Genomic DNA, 20,760 nt, shown 5'->3' with positions numbered 1-20,760 from the left:
AGTTTTTTTTTTTTTTGTTTTGTTTTTTTCTTTTTTTAAATGGAAGAAGGAAGACGAGCATAATTGCCAACCTTTCTATTATTTCCTTATGTTATGCCTACGTGAACACCAATTTCACATCCACAACTAAAAAAACAAGTAACAGGGCTCAGAAACACTTTTAAAAATCCATTATGATTCCTCCAACATTTTATGGACAAACAAACTTAAATGAAAGGTTATTGAACCCTGCTGGCCATATTATCATAAACAGCAAGTAGCAATTCTGTGCTATACACATTCTTAACTGGTAAAAGAGAGCATTCTACCAGTTCTGACACAGGCATCCTAAATTACTTTATATCTAACCTAGTCCAAGGAAGATCTATGTGAATGAAACCAACAGCAATGGAAAAGCAAACTCACTGTGATCCTGATAAAGACAAACCGTGAAATTAAGTCTAGTCAGATTTCTACAAATAATTCTCTATTTTCTGAAAAAGAGGGTGTGTAGCATAATTTCCTTGCATTTCAGATAATGCACATTACAGGTAGTTTAAACTAGAAGTCTTGGATGTTTTCAGTGAGACCTTGTTATTTACTTGTCAGATACTTCAGTCTACTTGTCATGCCAACATTTGCACAGTTAAAAAAAATTATAAATAAATAAAAATAAATTGCTAGATACATTAGATTTATTTTATTAATAAAGTAAAGATCAATTTCAGGAAGGCAGATTTTAAACAGGCCACTGAGGTACTAAATTGGTGTTGTTGTGCAATACAGTCTGTAACTAACATTTGTACATTAGTCTGTGAAATCCAGATAGTCTATAATGTTTTTAACAGCTTCTCTTTCGGGAACGACCCCTTTTAAAACAGTGTAAACCCTACAGCTAAAAAAAACCTTGGGCCCACGTTCCAGATAATCTGGAAATTAGAGTCAACAAAAGGACAGATGTTGAGCCTCTGCAAGGGGCAAAGTTATGTGATAAGCCACCAAATATAGGCAATGTCAATAACCCACATATTACATTTCAAGTCCACTTTGCTTTGTTATCTCCTCCCCCAGTGCAACGTACTGCTAACAATGCAGCCAGTGAGGTTATTTTACCCCTTTTTTTTTATTATAAGTTGGAGAGATGATTTTCATTTCCCCAACTATAAGAGTTATTAAACTGCCAAACTAAGAAAGGGAGAGGCTACTTGCCAGTAAATTCGGATTTGCTGCTTGCTATCTGTTATAAAGGCACTAACTCCGTCACTATGTGATTTAAAAGGCTAGTCCAGAATTTTACGCAGTTTTTTAAAAGCATAACATTGTGGGCTTCAACTATAACTACCGCTCTTACCTTGAAGATTAATACGCTTCTGAACCAACTACTGGTTCTAAGTTTTGAGCCTAGTCGCAAATATGAAAATAACGTTTTACTAGCATCTAATCCTCAAGGGCAGTGAAAGATGTGCTTGCTTTTTACCAGTAATACTGCGACTAGTGCATTTTTGTGGAAGATACTTCCTAGTACACACCAGGATTTACACCACAGATAAGATTAATTTTGCAAGAAAATTAGACTGTTGATTTAACAACCCTTTCCAAAGACCATTTATAACTATCTATCTATTCTTCTAAGTTACAATAAAGATTACAGGGACGTTATATTTAGGCTCACATTTTAAATGTACAAAGCCATAGATATTCACCGGTTATAGTTAGTTATCTCAAGTAACTATAACTTGTGCCCCAAGGTAACTATAACTTGCACCCCCGTCATGCATAGTCTTTTTTTTGTCAAAAATGTTACTGCAAATATTACATTGATATTATCAATTATGTTTTCAAAAATGTCATGAGTTCCGTCATTTATGGGGTATGAAAGCTGCTGTTTCAGTCATTGTTTGTACACCAGTGTGCACAAACAACGATCAAGAGAAGAGGAGAGTAGAGAACTTACCTGGGTCTTCCCAGGGGGGTCCTCCTCTTCAGCGGCTGACTCATTCCCCTGCTCCGGTGCACGCAGAAGCCCAGTTATGGCCTGCACAGTGCAAGATCAGACTGTCTGCGCTTGCGCTGTGCAGCCCAACTGGGCTTCAGCGCGTACCGTGTGAGCTATGCTCCGCTGGCTGGGCTAATGGAGCTTTCTGGACAAATACACGCTTCAAGCGGAACATGGACTTCCCAAACCTCCATTAACTCCGCAAGTGGAGCGGAGCATTCCGCTAACCCCAACAAATTATCTGGCTTGCTAGTAAGCACTATTATGCAAAAAAAAGCCCTCTGCATGGTATGTAAATAGTTGTGAAAAAAATGAGCTAAGGACTCTTCAAAAGTGTATTTATTTAAAGTAAAAGCCTTTCACTTCAGAACACTAGAATGAACTTCTGCATTAAGTGACATTTATCAGAAGTTTTGGAGCAGATTTATTAACTTTATGCACTGGGTTTGTAAATGTTTATTTGGAATTCATGTTTGCAAATTGCCTGAAAGTAATGTAAAGCAGCGCTTTGTTCTGCAATACTTTACTTTGTGACAAAGGGCTGTTACAAGGATAGTGAATGAATGTTCTAGGTTTCCATGGTTTTTAATGCAAAGACCTGTGTACTAACTGTAGTAGACAGGGCTTTGTGCCAAGAAATACTGCCTCCTTGAGGGAGGTGTTAAAAAGGAGATAATATTTTTATTTCTCCAAATGTCTCCCACTTAGCATCTGTGCTGCAGTGTACAGCATGCATCCAAATTGGAAAAAGTTTTAAATTTAGTCTAGATATATTATTTTCTTACACAGTGCATAACCTATGCCACACATTGCGCGCACAGCCTTGCGCTATCGTGCAAAGATGTGTATTACACGGATTGTCCATCAGCGCTAATTTAACAGATATGGTGCCGCCCTGCTCTCTACTCTCACGCAATGGAGTGCTGCAACTGATTGCTGCACTGTGTTGCATGGGTTTTTAGTAAATCTACCCCATTATTTCTAAACATAAAACTAGATATATTAATGCCTCCAACGCTTTTGCTATTAGTGAACCAAGATACAAGTAAATTAATGTTAACACTGCAAGAGTTTTAATAACATATGGAGTAACATTAAAATCTATCAAACATAAACAAGTGAGGTTTTTGTAGAGCAAGCATCCTAAAATGAGGTCTTTTTAAAGGTATACTCAAATGAGAGGACAGAGAAAAAGGAGGCATAGTGAAAAACAGTAATTGCCTGGGGTCCTACAATTTAGTCAAGCAGATAAACCATTTGATCCCAGGATCCTTGTTTAATGTTGCACTATTTAGCCACTAGATAAGGGGGCTTGGTTATAGGCAAAGGGAGGTGGGTGGCAGAGGTCACGTGAAGTCTTGGCTCGAGGTTCCAAAAATACATCTTCCTGAGTCAGAGTTCTAGGTTTGGCTCAGTTAGTCACACAGCTCACACTACTCTTACAGACATACACACAATAGTCATCCAGCTGTCACACAAGCACGCCACAAACTCACACATATAGGCGCTCCTTTCACTCAGCACTCACAATGCTAACTTTGCATTCACACCACACAGTCCCTCAGCACTTACATGGGAACACCTCTCAAACAGCACACATTAAATTACCCATCATTCATAAACATGCACATCTGTCCACAAATGCACTTACAGAATATCTGTTCTTCTCGTAGAACTAGATGCCTATTTACTTCCACCAACAACCTGAGGGCGGGTGCAAGAGGGGAAAATATTCTGAGTCTGGTAGATAGAACGGGAAAGGTGATTGGGTCGAGGCTGAGTGGGCTGGTGTGGGGGCGAGATCAGCCCCATTCAATGGGCATGAGTCAGGAGGGAGTGTTATTGTGTGACAAGAGGGGAATGCAGGCTTACGCAGTTGGAAGGGTAAGTATGCACAAAAGCCTAAGAGTGAAGCACTGCATCTGAGGCCATGGGCTGGTGTGAGAATTAAGGAAATACTGCAAGCTGTGCGAGTGTGGGCATAGGTTGTAGATCTACTTGTTGGTCCTACCCTTTAGGCCTGTTGCCCTTCATACTGGCTGTTGTGAATGACAAAGGTAGGGAGTCACCCGTGGCCAGACCCCTTTTGCTGTTTCTGAAGCCACAACGTAGACCACCATGTGTGCCCCACTGGTGTGCATCATGGTATCCAGAATCCGTGAACTGGTATTCGCTTTATTCAAACTCACCCTGTCTTCAATCATGCAACTTAATCCATTTAGTGCAGAGAATCTTTCTGCACCCACTGACCCCTGGACTCCCAATGAAAATTTAGTGTTAAGTGAATTGCAGTGACTTTACAGTGTTAGGAGGCACAGAGTGCAAAGTTCATCAGTTTGAATGCATGCCCTTTCTAATGGATGATCAGTAAGGCCTTGTTCAGGGGACCTTGGGGCAAGCATGGGCCTCATCCTTGGAGTTGGGGTGGTTTGCCTCTGCTGTCCAGGAATACCTCCTATTACAGCTGTGCAAACAGGGTCAAGTACATCCCCTTCAGCACTTAAGGCTTGATGAACCCAGATATCGTTGCTGGTGGGGACTGGGGGTAGGCATTGGCCCACTTCTTGGTCACTTGGTGCTGAGCAGCAGATGGGCAGCCACGTAGACAGGGACACAGTGACATGCTAGCAGCGGTGGTGGTAGTGACAGCCATAGGCACAGGCCTTGCCTTCAATCGGTCCAGTCGCAATTGTTCTAATTGCACAGCTTCGAGGTTAGCTGCCAATCTGCAATTCCCACTTGGCATTTCACTTCTGGACAGACTACACCCATACTTTCAGACTCACTAGTCTCTCTGTGCAGTCTCCTTTCTACTGGGTAGACCATCAGCACCACATTCTGGCTGGATCTTTCCCTCTCTCAGTAGGCTGGCTGGCTTCCGGTCACTAAGTTCAGGCATAGAGTACTTCAAGTTAGGCAAGACTCCAGGTAATAATCCCCTCTCATCTGAGAAGTTGGCTGTCAGTCAGAAACCGGCTCTGGGTGCACAGCAGTCATCATAGTATGCTGCAATGCAGAGTAATGATTCTCACAGCAGGGTAGTCTCAAGTCTGAAGTGCCCACATCAGAGGCACAAATAGGCATGCACTTTCTATGCCTGGCTTATCAACAGCCACATTGAACAATGATCATGGGAAATACAAAAGGCTGGCTCATTTAAAAAGATCCTTTTCACACAGAAAAGAAACTTCAGTCCCAAACATCTTCCACATTGCATTACTGCAGAAAGACTAATCAGCAGCCCCTCCCAGCAGAACGGCCTCAGTGAATTTCTAAAGGGGTCCACTCTTCTCTGTACTCACTTCATTGTCTAGGTCTCCTCCCTCCAACTTCAGGAATGTCAGCGAAACACTTCCACCATCTGGGTAAACAATCTTATCTCTATCTTGTGCACAGGAGCAGGTTAGGGGTTTCTAAAATGGAATCTGCAGGCCTTCATTACTCTGGCACACTTATGCACGTATTCCATGTGCCACAACACTGTGTACAACACGTGTTTGGAATGTTAGCATAAGAATTACGATTAGTGCATTGAAGCAGAACTTTACACAAGTGGGGCCACCATTCCAGTAGCACAGATAAGAAGTTCTGGCCATGACTATGGTTTCACAAAACACGGTATGCTGCATTATCGATCTACATGCCAAACCTGTGCAGGGTTGGACTGGCCTATAGGGCAATCAGGCAGTGCCTGATAGACTGCACTGACAGATCATTTTGTGGGCCGTTTTTTTAGGTCGAGCATAGCAGCGCGCAAGCACTGCTTTTCCGACCTGTTGGTATGTATCTGGGCTTTTAACCACGCCCACTGCACGCCCATCACTATCACTCGTCCATGGGCTTGCCCTTTGAAAATCCTTTGTTTTCGTTGGTAAATGCTTTACTTTTGTCCCTCCTTGGAGCGGTTTGGTTAACGCCTTGGACACTGACCCTTTTACAAGGCTAATTGCACTTCTGCCGATATGCTGGACTGCTAGCAAACTTCTTTTTCCTTTCGTGTGTGTCCTTCATGCTCATGGTGTGACACTTTGAAGTGGGTTGCTTATGTGAAACTATTTTACTTTTCATTTTTAATTTATGTGACAAGAAAAGTCCAGTTAGGAGTTTACAACGCTAATAGCTCTAATTTGAGCAAATGTGAGACCCACTGCATTGCAAATGCTTGTTCTTTGTATGTGGGCTGTTTTGTAGTATGCTGGGCCAGTTTCTACTGTAGATTTCCCTGATATTAAACCAAACACTGATTGCGGCAAATCCATGCAGTCCTCCATATCTTTAAAAATAATCATACAACATGCTTTTACAAGTTCAAAACTGACCCAGTTTGCAAATATGGGCCACTGTTTTAGTTATCAAATTCAATAATGGGGGATGCTTTCATTTTGATACCCAAGCTTATTTTCTGTCCAAGTCCGACCCTAAACTTGTGACAAGGCAGTAGTCCACTGTCAGCAAAATGAGGATATGCTTAGTGTGCCCCTCCAGGTCACAGGGCAGATCTAAAACCTCAGTCATGCCAAGGTACAACAGAGGTTTCTGTGAAACTGGAGACAAACAGGCAGAAATCGGGGGTAACATGCCAAGAAAGATGGTACTTTCCTACACAACCCCCCCTCACACCCCAAAACGAGGGACAATAAGGCTAACCTTGCCCAGATGAGTCTTCATTGTCTAAGTGGAAATATCTGGAGAGTCCATCTGCATTGGAGTGGTTACTTCCAGGTCTATGTTCCACTATAAAGTCCATCCCTGTAGGGAAATGGACCACCTCAACAATTTAGGGTTTTCACCTTTCATCTGTTTTAACCATAAGAGAGGTTTGTGGTCTGTCTGAACAATGAAGTGAGTCCCAAATAAGCATGGTCTCAACATTTTCAGGGCCCAGACCACAACAAAAACCTCCCTCTCTATGGCTGACCAATGCTTTTCTCTAGGGTTCAACCTCCTACTGATAAAAGCAACAGGTTGATCCGGGCACTCCGAGTTCAGTTGTGATAACATTAACCCAGCTCCCAGTTCCAATGCATCTGTCTTGACAATGAAGTTGTTGGAGTAATTTGGGCTTTTAGGACAGGTGCAGTGCAAATCACCTGCTTAAGCTCCTCAAAAGCTTTCTGACAGCTGGCTGTCCACAATACCTTTTTAGGCATCTTTGTGAAAGTGAGGTCATTAAGAGGGGCAACAGTGGAGCCATAGTTCTTAATGAACCTCCTGTAATACCCAGTGAGACCTAGAAAGGCTCTGACCTGGGTCTGAGTAGTAGGGGGAGCCAAGTCCATAATTGTTTGGATCTTCCCCTGTAGCGGTTCAATCTGTCCTCCACCTACCAGGTGGCCCAGATAAACCACATTCCCGTGCCCCATTTGGCATTTTGAAGCCTTGATAGTGAGGCATGCCTTTTGAGGGCCTCCAAAACTTTCCACAGGTGGACCAGGTGGAGCTAAATACAGCAATGTCATGTAAATATGCTGCACTAAAAACTTCCAGACCTTGGAGGGCTGTTTTCACCAGCGTTTGAAAGTGGCAGGTGCATTTTTCAAACCAAAGGGCATAACTGTGAACTGATAATGCCCTCCTATGGTTGAAAATGCAGTTTTTGGCTTAGGATCCTCTGAACTTGATCTGCCAATACCCTGCAGTCAAATCAAAGGTGCTTAGATACTTGCCAGAGGCCAGAGTATCTATGAGCTCATCTGCCCTGGGTATCGGGTGAGCATCTGTTTTAGTTACAGTATTCAATCCTCTATAGTCAACACTAAACTGCATTTCTCTATTTCCTATGATGTTTGGGGACAAGCACCACTGGTCAGGCCCAGGGGCTATCAGAGGGCTCAATAACACCCAGGTCCAACATTTTCTGCACCTCAGACTTAATACAGTCTCTGACATGGTCAGGCAGCCTATACATCTTCCTGTTGACAGGTAAACTGTCTCCAGTATCAATGGTTTGCTCACAAAAAGTAATGGTATCAGGTATGAATGAAGAGAGGTCAGAAAATTGGCCTAGTAAGTTCTTGCAGTCCTCCCTCTGCTCTGCTGTGAGGCAGTCTGCAAGCACCACTCCTTCCACTAAGTCATCAGCTTCACTGTTGGAGAAGAGGTCAGGGAGAGGGTCACTCTCTTCCCCTCATCTGTGGTCATGAGTAGGATTAAATCTGCCCTATCACAGTAAAGTTTAAGGCGGTTGACATGAAGTACCCTAAGGGGACTTCTGGCAGTGCTGTGGTCTACAAGATGGGTGACCTCACCTTTTTTCTCCAAAATGAGGTAGGATCCACTCCATTTGTCCTGGAATGCTCTTGGGGCTATAGGCTCTAAAACCCACACTTTCTGTTCTGGGTGGCACTCAGTCAGGACAGCCTTCTGGTCATACCATTGCCTTTGAAGCTCTTGGCTGGCCTGAAGGTTCTTTGTGGCCTTTTTCATGTACTCAGCCATTCTGGATCTTAGGCCAAGTACATAGTCCACAATGTCTTATTTAGGGGGCTTCAATGGTTGCTCACACCCCTCTTTCACAAGAGCAAGGGGACCCCTAACAGGGTGACCAAAGAGGGGTTCAAGGGGACCGTAGCCCTCTCATTTCTGGGGTACCTCCTTGTGGATAAAGAGGAGGCATGGCAGGAGGACATCCCATCTACTGAGTTTTTCAGAGAGTCCCATGATCATGCCTTTGAGAGTTTTATTAAATCTCTCAACCAGTCCATTTCTTTGTGGATGATAGGGTGTGGTGAATTTGTAGGTTACACCACACTCCTTTCACATAGCTTTCAAGTATGCAGACATGAAGTTACTAGACCTGTCTCATACTACCTCTTTAGGAAAGCCCACCCTGGAAAATATTCCCAGGAGGGCCTTTGCCACTGCAGGTGCTGTAGTGGTCCTTAAGGGGGTGGCTTTTGGGTATCTTGTGGCATGGTCCACTACCACAAGGATGAACCTATTACCAGAAGCTGTTGGAGGGTCAAGGGGGCCAACAATGTCAACCCCTACCCTCTCAAAGGCTCAAAGGGCACCCCAAACGACTGGCAGTAGGATTAAGGGGGCCTTTGGGGTGCCACCAGTCTTGCCATTTGGCTTGGCAGGTCACATAGGAGCGGCAAAACTCCTCTGTGTCCTCTGACAAATGAGGTCAGTGAAAGTGAGGAACAAGTCTGTCCCAGGTTTTACTTTGCCCCAAAATGTCCAGCCAAGGAAATATCTGCCAGAGTTAGGAGGAATTCCCTATACTGTGAAGGGATGACCAGTCTTCTGGTAGCACCAGGTTAAGGGTCCCTTGCCTCAGTATAAAGGAGACTGTTCTCCCAGTAAACTCTATGGGAGTCACTGATATCCCCAGTTTGCTGTTTGAAAGCTTGCTATCTTAGACCCTCTAGTGTGGGGCAGGTCTGTTGTGCCACACTCCGTTCCTCCCTAGCAGCCCCCCCTGCACCCAAGAGCTCAGCTGTGTCAGCTTGAAGCTCCTCTGTTGTAGGTTCTGCACAGGAAGTTGACTCATCCTCATCAAAAGGGGAATCTTCTGGAAACGAAGGGATAGTGAACAAGGGTTTGCCCTTTCTACCCCTAGTTTTTGGGAGCACTTGGTCCATTGTTCCAGGATCCAAGTTTCCCTGTCCTCTTTGCTTCTTGGCCTGAGCCCTGTTAAGAGCAAATATATGCCCTGGAATGCCCAGCATGGCTGCATGGACCTCCAACTCCACTTCAGCCCAAGCTGAGGTTTCTAAATCACGGTCTAAGAGACACTCTACAGATAAGTCAGTGGATACCACAACCTTCTTTGGACCAGGAGCCCTGCCCCCACCCCCACCCCCCAAGGTCCCCCCGCTGAGATTCACAACAGCCATGGGGTGTCCAGCAGTGTTGTAATGGGCGTCAGTAACTTGGTACTGATGACCAAGTAGGTGTTGCTCAGGGGCAACCAGTTTCTCTATCGCCATAGTGACAGTGGCACCTTTGTCCCTGTAGGCCTCAACCTCAACACCGTTTATTAGGGGTAGTTGCTTGTACTTATCCATATTAAGGGGACAAGCAACTAAAGTGGCAAGAACAATGCCACCACCAGAGACTAAAACAGCCTCTCAGTGGTCCCCAAATTAGACCAACCCCCACTACATTACCAAACGTGAGCCCAACTACACCCTTTGTTTGGGTATAAGTAAAGTTTTTCCTACCACCACTGCTATTACGAGGGGCACTAGTGGAAGCAGTGGGGATTGTGGTGGTGGGAGGCTTGGTGTTTCTCTTGGGACAAGTGGGATCACTTGCCCAATGGCCTTTGTTCTTACACAACAAATAACACCAAGGCTTTTACTGATGATTTGAAGAGAATTTGGACCCACCACCCCCAGAGGATTTTTGTGTGCCTGATAAAAGCTCTGATGATTTTTTTTATCTCTGTCCCCATCCTTGTCATGAGACTTACCAACCTTCTTCTTGCTGTCCTGGTCACCCCCTGTATGAGCTTTTCTTTTCACTTGTTCTGACCCATTTGTCTGCCTTCTTTCCCAATTCTTGGGGAGAGGTCAGATCGATGTCCACAAGATATTGGTGCAACAAATCAGACACACAAGAATATGCTTTCTCAAAATCAGATTGTATAGGCTTTCATAGTCAGTCACCTTACTGCCATTTAACCAAACTTCTAAGGCCGTCACTGAACAGTCTACAAAGTCTATCCAATCCTGTGAAGACGCTTTTCTGTTCTCTCTGAACTTGATTCTATATTGTTCAGTGGTGAAGCCTAATCCATCCAAGAGTGCACTTTTCAGAACATTGTAGTTGTCCGAGTCATCTTCCCTGACAATAAGGAGTTTGTCTGTCCCCTTACCAGTGAAAGACAACCACAGTGATTGAGGGACCCTCTGAACTTTACAGGCCCTCTCAAGTGCAGCAAACCACTTGTAAATGTCATCCCCATCCTTGTAAGGTGGGACAACCTTGTACAGGTTTCTGGAATCAAATGTATGTTCTCTAACACTGGGGCTCCTGAAACTACTGCTGCTGCCACCATGGGGAACTAACCCCAACCCCTGCCTTTCCCTTTCCACAGCCAGAGATTCCCTGTCTAAGGCCAACTGTTGCTGCTGTAGCCTCAGTCTGGCCTCTTCCAACCTCAGCTTTCTGAGTTCCCTATCTAGGGACTGATCCTTAGGGTTGGATGTGATATGGGAATTAGCAGAGGAAGACCTTTCCGTAACTTGAGTAACTAGTTACCTTGCCTCTAGGTGTGAAGGGTACCCTACCTGTGTGTGACCCCTTCCCACTACCAGCAACACTAGGAGGTTTTTTAATGGACAGATCTGTGGAAGGACCCGTCCCTGGATCTTCAGAATGGTCTCCTGAATCTACCTGGGTGGAATCTCCCTCTACCTCCCCCTCTGACAGTACCTGACCAGTAGAATGTTCCTGGTCATCTTGCGGGAGGAGATTCACGAGAAATTCCTTGTTGGGGTTCTTCCCAATCCCTAAACTTCTTTCTAGGCAGAGACCCCTCAAACTTTTGAAATTCAAGCTTTCGTAAGTTGTCTTTACAACCCTAGGGGTAGCCTCCACAACAGACATAGTGAAAGGGAGAGGTTAGGGAGAAGAGTAATAAGTTAGCAAACTATTTGGCCTAACGTTTTAGAAAAAGGAAAAACTTTTCAAAACTTTTACAAAGTTTGAAATAACTTTTTAGAAAGTGAAAATGACTGCTAGGTACAATCGTATATAGCTGTAAGTATAGGGGTATACTTATCTTGTGAAAAGCACTAGTAAAGTAGTAAAGCAACTGCAAGTACTTATCCCACCGCTGCCACCAATATAGGAGGCTGGCCTGGTTTGTAGTGGGTACCTAAGGTACTTACTCCTTATACCAGGTCCAGTTATCCCTTATTAGTGAAATGAAGGCAGTGTTCTAGCAGCTTAGGCGGTCTAGAGGTAGCTGTAGCAGAGCAGCTTAGGCTGAACTAGGAGTGATACAAAGCTCCTGTAATACCCACTATAGTTACACAGCACTTATACACAAGTAAAGACAATACTCAGTGTTACCAAAAATAAAGGTACTTTATTTTAGTGACACAAGGCCAAAAATATCTTAGAGACAATACTCTTTCTGGCGGTAAGTGTTATACACAATATATACACTATTAACCAAAATCAGGTAAGTAAACAGTTAAAGAATAATGCTGAGAGTAGAAAATACAATAGAGAATGCAATGGGCCTAGGGGCAACACGAACCATATACTAAAAAAACGGAATGTGAATCACGAATTCCCCCCTAGGCAAGTGTAGTGTGTAGAGGGGTGCTGGGAATTTAAGAAAACACCAGAGGTAAGTAATGTACCCCACCCCAGAGCTCAGGAAAGTAGGAGTAAAGTAATGCAAGTTTCCTCAGGACACACTACAAGTCGTGATTAGAGATTTTGCAAGAACCAAGCAAGACTGCAATCAACAAACTGTGGATTTCTGGACCTGAAGACCTGTGAAGAGAGGAGACCAAGTCCAGAAGTCACAGAAGATTCCAGGAAGGACAGGAGCCCCTGCCAACCTAGAAGATGGTGCACAAGTGGATTCTCCAGTAAGAAGAAGAGTACATAAGAGCACCAAAGAAGATGGCTGCGGGTTCCCGCGTGGTCCAGGAGATGTCCCACGTTGAGTTGTTGGATGCAGGCTGTTTGCATCGCTGGATTCCGCCAACAAGCCTTGGGTCACGCAAGTTTGCGTCAAAATGGAGCTGCCTGGACCCAGGAGGGACCTAGGGGTCTCAACTAGGACTGAGGAGAGAGAGGGGGCTCTCAGCACTCTAGAGAGCCCACAGAAGACCAAGCAGCACCAACGGGAGTCCCAGGACACGGGGACAAAGATGATGCAAAATGCGGTCGTCACAGCACAACAAAGGAAGGTCCTACGTCGCCGGAGAACAACTCAGCGAGTTGTGCATCGCAGGAGGGAGTGCTGGGGACCTGGGCTACACTGTGCACGAAGGATTCTTGAAAGAAGTGCCCAGAAGCCCAAGGAGCTGGAAATGACGCGGTGCACAGGAGGCAAGCTCTTACCTCCACCAAATTTGGGCAGCTGGACGTTAAAACAGTCTGGGTCACGACAGTCCACCACCTGTGTTCCAAGGAGCACACTCGTAATCAGGAGAGGAGTCCCAGAGTACCGGTTGTCATCGCAGAAGGGTGCTTGCAGAAGCAGGGAAGTGGCTCAGTCACTCCACGGGAGATTCCTTTGGTTCTTCTGGTGCAGGATGAAGACAGGCAGTCCTCAGAGCATGCAGACCTTGGAAACTGTTGCAAATGCGGACTCAAGTTGAAGCTGAAGCTGCAGGTCACAGGAGTCGACCTAGATACTTTGTTGCAGTTATAGCAGTTCATCCGACAGTCAAAAGCTGAAGCAGAGGATGCAGAGGACTCCTGGAGGAGTCTTGCAAGCTGAATCTGAGGAAACACCCAGAGGAGAGATCCTAAATAGCCCTGTGAGGGGAATTAGCTACCTACCCAGGTATCCACCTAACAGGCTGACGTCACCTGCTGGCACGGGCCACTCGGAGGTCTCCGGAGTGACCCCACGCCTTAGAATCCAAGATGACTAATGCCAGGGACACACCGGAGGAGCTCTGGGCACCACCCATGGGGTGGTGAGGGACAGGGGGGGGGGGGTGGTCATTCCCCTTTCCTTTGTCCAGTTTCACCCCAGAGCAGGGCCTGGGGGGTCCCTGAACCACTGTAGACTGGCTTATGCAAGGACAACACGATCTGTGCCCTTCAAAGCATTTCCAGAGGCTGTGGGAGGCTACCCCTCCCAAGCCTGTAACACCTACTTCCAAAGGGAGAGGGTGTAACACCCTCCTCCCAAAGGAAATACATTGTTCTGCCTTCCTGGGATTGAGCTGCTCAGTCTCCAGGAGGGCAGAAATCTGTCTGTGAGGTGGCAGCAGCTGGGGCTGCAGTGAAAGCCTCTGAGAGCTGGTTTGGCAGTACTGGGAGTCCATGATGGAGCCCCCAGGATGCATGGGACTGCCCCCCCCCCCAATACTAGATTTGGAATGGGGGGGGACAATTTCATGATCTTAGACACCTCACATGGCCATATTCGGAGTTACCATTGCGAAGCTACATATATGTATAGACATATATGTAGAGCACACCTGTAATGGTATCCCCGCATTCACGAAGTCTGGGGAGTTGGCCCTGGACAGCATGGGGGCAACTTTGTTAGTGCAAGGTTGCCCTCACACTTAGTAACTTTGCACCTAGCCTTCAGTAAATGAAGATTAGACTTATAAGTGACTTAAGTGCAGTGAAAATGGCTGTGAAATAGTGTATGCACTATTTCACTCAGGCTACAGTGGCAGTCCTGAAGAAAGTTTTGTCTGAGCTCCTTATGGGTAGCAAAATAAATGCTGCAGCCCATAAGGATCTCCTGGAACACTAATGCCCTGGGTACCTAGGTACCATATACTAGGGACTTATAAAGGGGGGGGGGGATCCAGTGTGCCAAATGGAATTGGAATATGAACTCACTAAACTATAGTGACTAATTTGGTGAGTAGAGACAGCATAAGCATTGGAGTTCTGTTTAGCAGAACATCAGTGACAGAGTTAAGCATACTGACAACACACACATTAGGCCACAAACTATGAGCACCGGGGTCCTGGCTAGCAGGATCCCATTGAGACAGGCAAAACACACTGACAAACAGGCAGCAATTGGGGGTAACATGCCAAGAAAGATGGTACTTTCCTACAATTCAGGATAGGGCAAAATGACTGTATGCCTCGCAGGGGACATTTCCATCCCAACACCGTGTTCAGGCAATATTATATTTTCCTAAATTAATATGGCTTCTCTTATGCAGGGGTTTTCAAACTGGGGAGCGGGCCCCCTTGGAGGGGCCTCAAGTGATCCCAGGGGCGGGGTGCCAGGCTTTGGCCAAAGTTTGAAAACCACTGAGTTATGGACTTTTCACCCTGTACATGTTTAGCTGACCACTGTAAATCTGATGTTTTGTGGATGCTAAACAAGTGCATATGCACATCTTAGTGTATAGTTGCTGGTTTAAATATGCATTTTTTCCACAAGCACACATGTAGTAATAGTCAAACCAGGGCGTTATTATGGTGAGCGAGGTGGGGGTTTCTTTTTTTTTTTCTTCTGGAGAGGGTAGTGAGGAAAGCTGACTGGAGCAAGTAACGTTAACAAACCACAATCCTGATTTCTGCCTTGCTTCAGGGAGACCTGCCTTATGTGATGGTGAGCGGACAGTGGCCAAGAGCACATACCACAGGAAAGGAGATCTGAATAGGGAGAGCTGTTGAGTGACCTATAAACCAGATGAGGGGCCTAAATGTCACAAACAACAATCCCTCTAGAAGACGTCAGAGGACAAAAGGGTCATTCAACCACAATACCGGAAGTAGTAGTATCTTAGGGCATCTTGGTTCCTTGGCAACACAGCAAAAGACTTCCTCATCACTCACACTTTCTGATTGCATGTCACACATGAATTGCCTCCTACCCACCAGAATCAGTCTCCCTTCTTGCCTTCCAGCTGCTCACCCACAATTCTAGCAATTTGACTCTGTTCACCTGACAACAAAACACAAAAACAACTACAGTTAACCCCTTTTAACCTCTTGACCACAAAAGACTAGCAATGCTGTGAACACTTGTAGGCCAGCAGAATCACCAGCAGACCAAAAGAAACAGCTTCAGGGAGGGTGTATGGGGTGTGACACCTCCTCTAAATAAATGCATTCTTGGCTTGGCAGTTGGGTCTGGGGGCCCAGATTCGGGTCTGCAACGCCTTTGTTGGTTTTTCCCATTTGTTTAGTTGGGAAGTGAGAGATTCACATACCCTGCGCATCTCACCAACTAAGCTACGTCCCTGCAGATCAATGTCCTCTTAAATAGCTCTGTAGCCAATCCAGCCAGAACAAACTCTAAATGTCTTAAATAAAAATGTTTTTTTTTTTTTTTTTTAAATGCCTTGAAACAAGATCCCTTTTACCTCTGGCCATTAACAGGCTGTTTTAGTAAAAAAAAAAAAAAACATTCAAAGATCTGCTTTAAGACAGTTATCTGCTTTGGAGCAGGCTCCTGATTACTTGAACTCTTCATTGCCTTTGTTACTATTCATCATCCCAATCTTCTACAGAGACTTCTAAACAAACAGGGCTGATCTGAAGCAGATTGAATCTTTTCTACCAGACAGATCATCATCTCACTTTATCCTTTCAGGTCAGCGCCATTCAATTTGCAACTAATGTACCTAAGAGTTCTACTTCCTCTGTAGGACTTGCCTTCGCTCTCTACCGGACCTAATCTCCTTCTTCAATTTCAACTAGTTCTGTTATGTAGGTAATACACAAATCATATTTAAAATATAAAAACCCATCTGTCTGACTCGTACTTAAATGAACAATGCCTCAAGTGGTCAAATAAACAAAGATCTCTAATCACAGGAAAATAAACATGTAACAAATTAAAATATTAATTTGCAGTAAATAGATCAAATGCCACAAGATGACCTCAGCAACCTGCCCCGCCACCAAACAACTCAGCCAAGTGAGAAACCAGAGTAACAGACACCAATCTTCTCATCATATTCAGATTGGGTTTGTCCACTACGTTTAAACTGCACATTTTGTGACTTCTTTCCCTCATATTGGCAATAAAGATAGCTCTGCCCGCATTGCTTGAAATGCATGACCCACACCACCCAATGTGACCATATTAATTATCCATCAAAGGACTTCCTGCCTCATTATTTTAATCTCTGTTGATGGTTTCTCTGTTTACGTCATCACCAGTTTTGTGGACAGATAATGTGTCATAGTTGGTAGGTCTACAACTGCCATTCTCACTGGCACATGGGCTGTCAATGACTCTTTCGACAAGACTGGCCTATCTTCTACATTGTTGACATTGCTGAAAAAAACTCAGCTTTTGGCTTTGAGTTAAATATCAGTGTTTAATTTCTTTTTTAAATGTTTTCTCGGTTCTGAAATAATAACACTCTTAGAAGAAAGCTCATATTTATTTTTCCTCCTTAGGTCTGATGGCGAGTGTTGACCAGGAGACAACCTTAACAAAGGGCTTACTGGCTCGCTCTTTTGTTGATGTATGGCATTCTCCCTTGGTTTTTAGGAGCAAGCGCAAAGCGCTCTGTCCTGTGTTGTAATCTCTCTTTGGGCTTCAAACCACGCCCATGGAACATCAGTCTCTTTCATTGGCTCGTGGGCTTGCCTTTTAAATTCTGCTTGCTTTCATTAGTGAAAGGCATGCAGAAGTCATGCCTTTTCTGGTGTTTAGCCCTCATCGAGCATAGCAACCAAGTACTGAAAACATATGAGGCTCTAGGTTTTCCGTCCGGGTTCTGGACTACTTTTTCTCTTTTTTTTCGAAGCGCGATCTCTCTGAGCAGAAGTCTAGCTCTTTGCATGACACTGACCCTGTTACATAGTTAGTTGCATTTTTGCCGGTTACATGAATAATTGCACTTTTGCCGATAGGTTTCACTATGAGTGAACTTTTATTTCCCTTTGTGTGTCTGCTTTGCACTGATGGGGGCAGTCAGCTCCCTTATGTGAAACTTTTACTTTTCAGTTTATATGGCATGAAAAGTCCAGTTAGTTGTGTGAAACTGTTTTATTTTCATTTTCAGTTTCATCCAGTTAGGAGTTTACAATGCTAATTGTTCTAGCTCAAGCAAACGCGGACCCATTGCATTGCAAATACTTGTTTAAGTCTGAATGGCCTTTTTTTCTTTTTCCTTGGAAGGCACTGATCTAACAGGTGCACGCAAGTCTTACTAAAACGCCAATCAGCTATGCAGAGAATAACGCTAACATGCACTTTAACAGGGAAACTGAGACAATTAAAGGGTTAATTTAGTGAAAAGCGTTGAATAAAGCAGCTGGACTCCACAGAGTTCCTGGCACACACACGGTGTAGAAAATCTGGAAGTTAAAGCTTCCAGTGAGGTGGGCCTTTGTCACACTATCTCACTGGTTAAAGTTTGGGTAAATTAAAAAGATGGATAGACAGTAGTCTATGACACTATTTATGTTGGATGAGGCAGTAAATTTGTTTAACATGATTGTAAAACACTGTTTAACATAATTGGATGTTGTATTCCTAGCCCGACAATGGGGAAGCATGTGAAGAAATAACCAGGGCTAGAGAACATGAGCCATAGTCACATGCAGGAAGCCAAATAGCATATGATCTACTACAATGCAAATAAAAACCCACTTCATCACGGAAACTGGGGTTGTTTGCGTATTTGACAACAACAATGTGCACAGACTACTAACTGAGTCTGAAGAACTCAACACAGACTGAGTCACACAATATTCACAATTATTTACATGAAACTCCTCTTGTACACCCAAAATACATATACTGTACAGTCCAAGACTACAATGTACACCAAATACATTTGAAATTACTCATTGTGCACTACACTCAAAGAAGTCAGTAAAAGTGGGGACCCTCCCTCAATACTGGAGATGTGCTATGTGTGGCCATGTGGCTAGATACAAATAATCTGGAGCTACATAACCCCACAGATACCTTCAAGCACCCAGAATTATCTTGTCAGTCACATCAGACTAGAAGCACACATTGCCTAAATGAACTAATTTGACTCACTTGTTATCCTCTGTAACCACATCAAACTGAAATGGGGTACCCAAGGGACCTGAACAAACTCAGCCAGGTATGCAAAATCTAGAAATCAATCCTGGGAGTGGCTGCAAGAGAGGCATCAGAGGAACACTTTGGTGGTGACAAACCCACACATTTATGCAGAAAACATCCACTTGAGCCTGAAAACACAAGCATCAACCATGCACTGGGCTGAAGCTGAGGGCCAAGATTTTATGTAGGGATGCTCCTAGGCATGCTTTCATCTTTAAGTAGCATTTTCTCGAAAATATGTGGCCTTTTGGACAGTTGAACTCTTGAAAAATAATCTAATTCAAGCATCTAGCTTCAACTTCCCATTAGTTTGTGACCATACACACTGTGTACAATGACGGATAACATCACAGGTGTCAGAGAGGGTAAAATCATCTTTTTTCCCCAAATCACTTTTGAATATGCTAAGTACATGCACTGGCACTCGGATAATGGTGATCTAGGAACAAGAGGAAGCAGAGTAGATTAAGCAACATGGTTTTATTCTTTAATAGAGTTTAGGAAATTTTGTGGACAAAGGTCATAACTGGTGAAAATTGGTGCTCCCGTGACCATCACCTACTGAAGCTCTGCCACTTCCATCATTTTGTCATCTTATAGTGGCAGTTAGAGTCTTCACAGTCTTTCCCAGTGGCTTTGGCTGTGATCTGCTGCCAAATATCACAGGTGAGACACCACATATGTAGACATTTAGGCTGCTTCCAACTCTTTTGCCTCCAGGAACTGGAACAAAATGGGTAGTTTTGGGACCAGCATTCAAACCAAACACTGTCAAGTGTGACTAAAGCTATTCTCAGGTCAAATTCACTGACCAGTCACTTGGGTCCATGTAAGTAGGTTGCACTTATGGACCACTGAGTTGAAAGAAACAAAGAGGCAAAGGAAAAACAACACCTGGGTCATCCCCACTATGAATACTTACTTAAACAAAAAGGATAAGGAGGAAAAACCCCAAGACAGTTCTTTGTAATGGTCAGCAGGAGTTCTTAGGACACTTTGAATTACCCTGACGAATCTACTAAAAACATTCAACTGATAGAACCACTGAAAACAGTGCAATGGACAAGCCTAAACACTCAAACATGTGAAAACAAAGGCGATACCTCACAGAAGCAACAAAACTAGGGCTGCATGTAGTCTCTAGGGCACCTTCTGGACTTAACATGGGGGTGTTCAAAACAAAAATATAAGTGGGATATTCTGGCATCATTAGGGAAAGAACCACTCTCATAATGCTACACACTACCACTTACTTATATTGTGGATAAAACAGTGGTGTGGCGTCCATATCTCTAATCTGGCAAGGGAACAAAATAAACCAGTAGTCATGTAAGTGAAAGAGGGGACAGGACTAACTGGCCAACAACTAAGAATAAGAGGAGCTGCATCACACCTCTTCTGAGAAACTGATCTGGCTTAAGCCTCACCTAAAATATCCCTCCTAGAAGGCAAGACTCACCTAAAACAGTGTAACACATCAAAGATACGTTCAGCATTGACTGCCCAAGTACAAAGCAAAAGTGTTTCTCCAAGGTAGGAAAAAAAGGAGAGAAAAAAAAAAGAAGAAGTACATCTCTAAGAAGTAGCTGCTTTAATAGCTGCACTCCCACATGCCATTCCTCCAAAAATATAGATTATATTAAAGTCTTTGATCTTCTAAAGAAGACTCAGCCATCAAATGTAGTCAGTCATGTGAAGGAACGCATTCACAGAGTACAACGTGTGGCACCATGGCACTAGCTTCCCTCAGGACACAACAGGCAGTCGTACAATTGTACACCTCAAAGCACGTGTCTGTTCTAGCGGTGTATAAGCTCCAATACCCATTAACATTACATTTAGGAGCTATTAAGGAAGAACGTTCTCTGCAGAGATCAGAAAAGCTGAAGCCTACATTTTGCAAATATACTGAAGTATTGCATGGTTTTACTGGGCTGTTCATCAACAGAACTTAGTCCATCTGATGTAGGGTTGGAAGACTGTTGTACAAATGAGATTTTAGTTAGGGTCCACAGACTACTTTACGTTTTCTAACGTAGGGAGAGCGCTCACAAGCTGTTCATTAGGAAGGTCAATCCATTGATAGAATAATAGGGGCCTG

At 44.1% G+C, this 20,760-nt stretch overlaps 1 protein-coding gene across 1 annotated transcript in view; it reads right to left on the bottom strand.

Moving 5' to 3' along the window:
- Nucleotides 1-20,760, bottom strand: part of RNF41 (ring finger protein 41) — a 190,157-nt gene that overhangs the window by 109,465 nt on the left and 59,932 nt on the right. The gene's annotated exons all lie outside the window — the stretch shown is intronic.

The sequence above is a fragment of the Pleurodeles waltl genome, chromosome 4_2 (assembly GCF_031143425.1).
Source record: "Pleurodeles waltl isolate 20211129_DDA chromosome 4_2, aPleWal1.hap1.20221129, whole genome shotgun sequence".
NCBI lineage: Eukaryota > Metazoa > Chordata > Amphibia > Caudata > Salamandridae > Pleurodeles > Pleurodeles waltl.
This window is presented reverse-complemented; position numbering and strand designations above follow the sequence as displayed.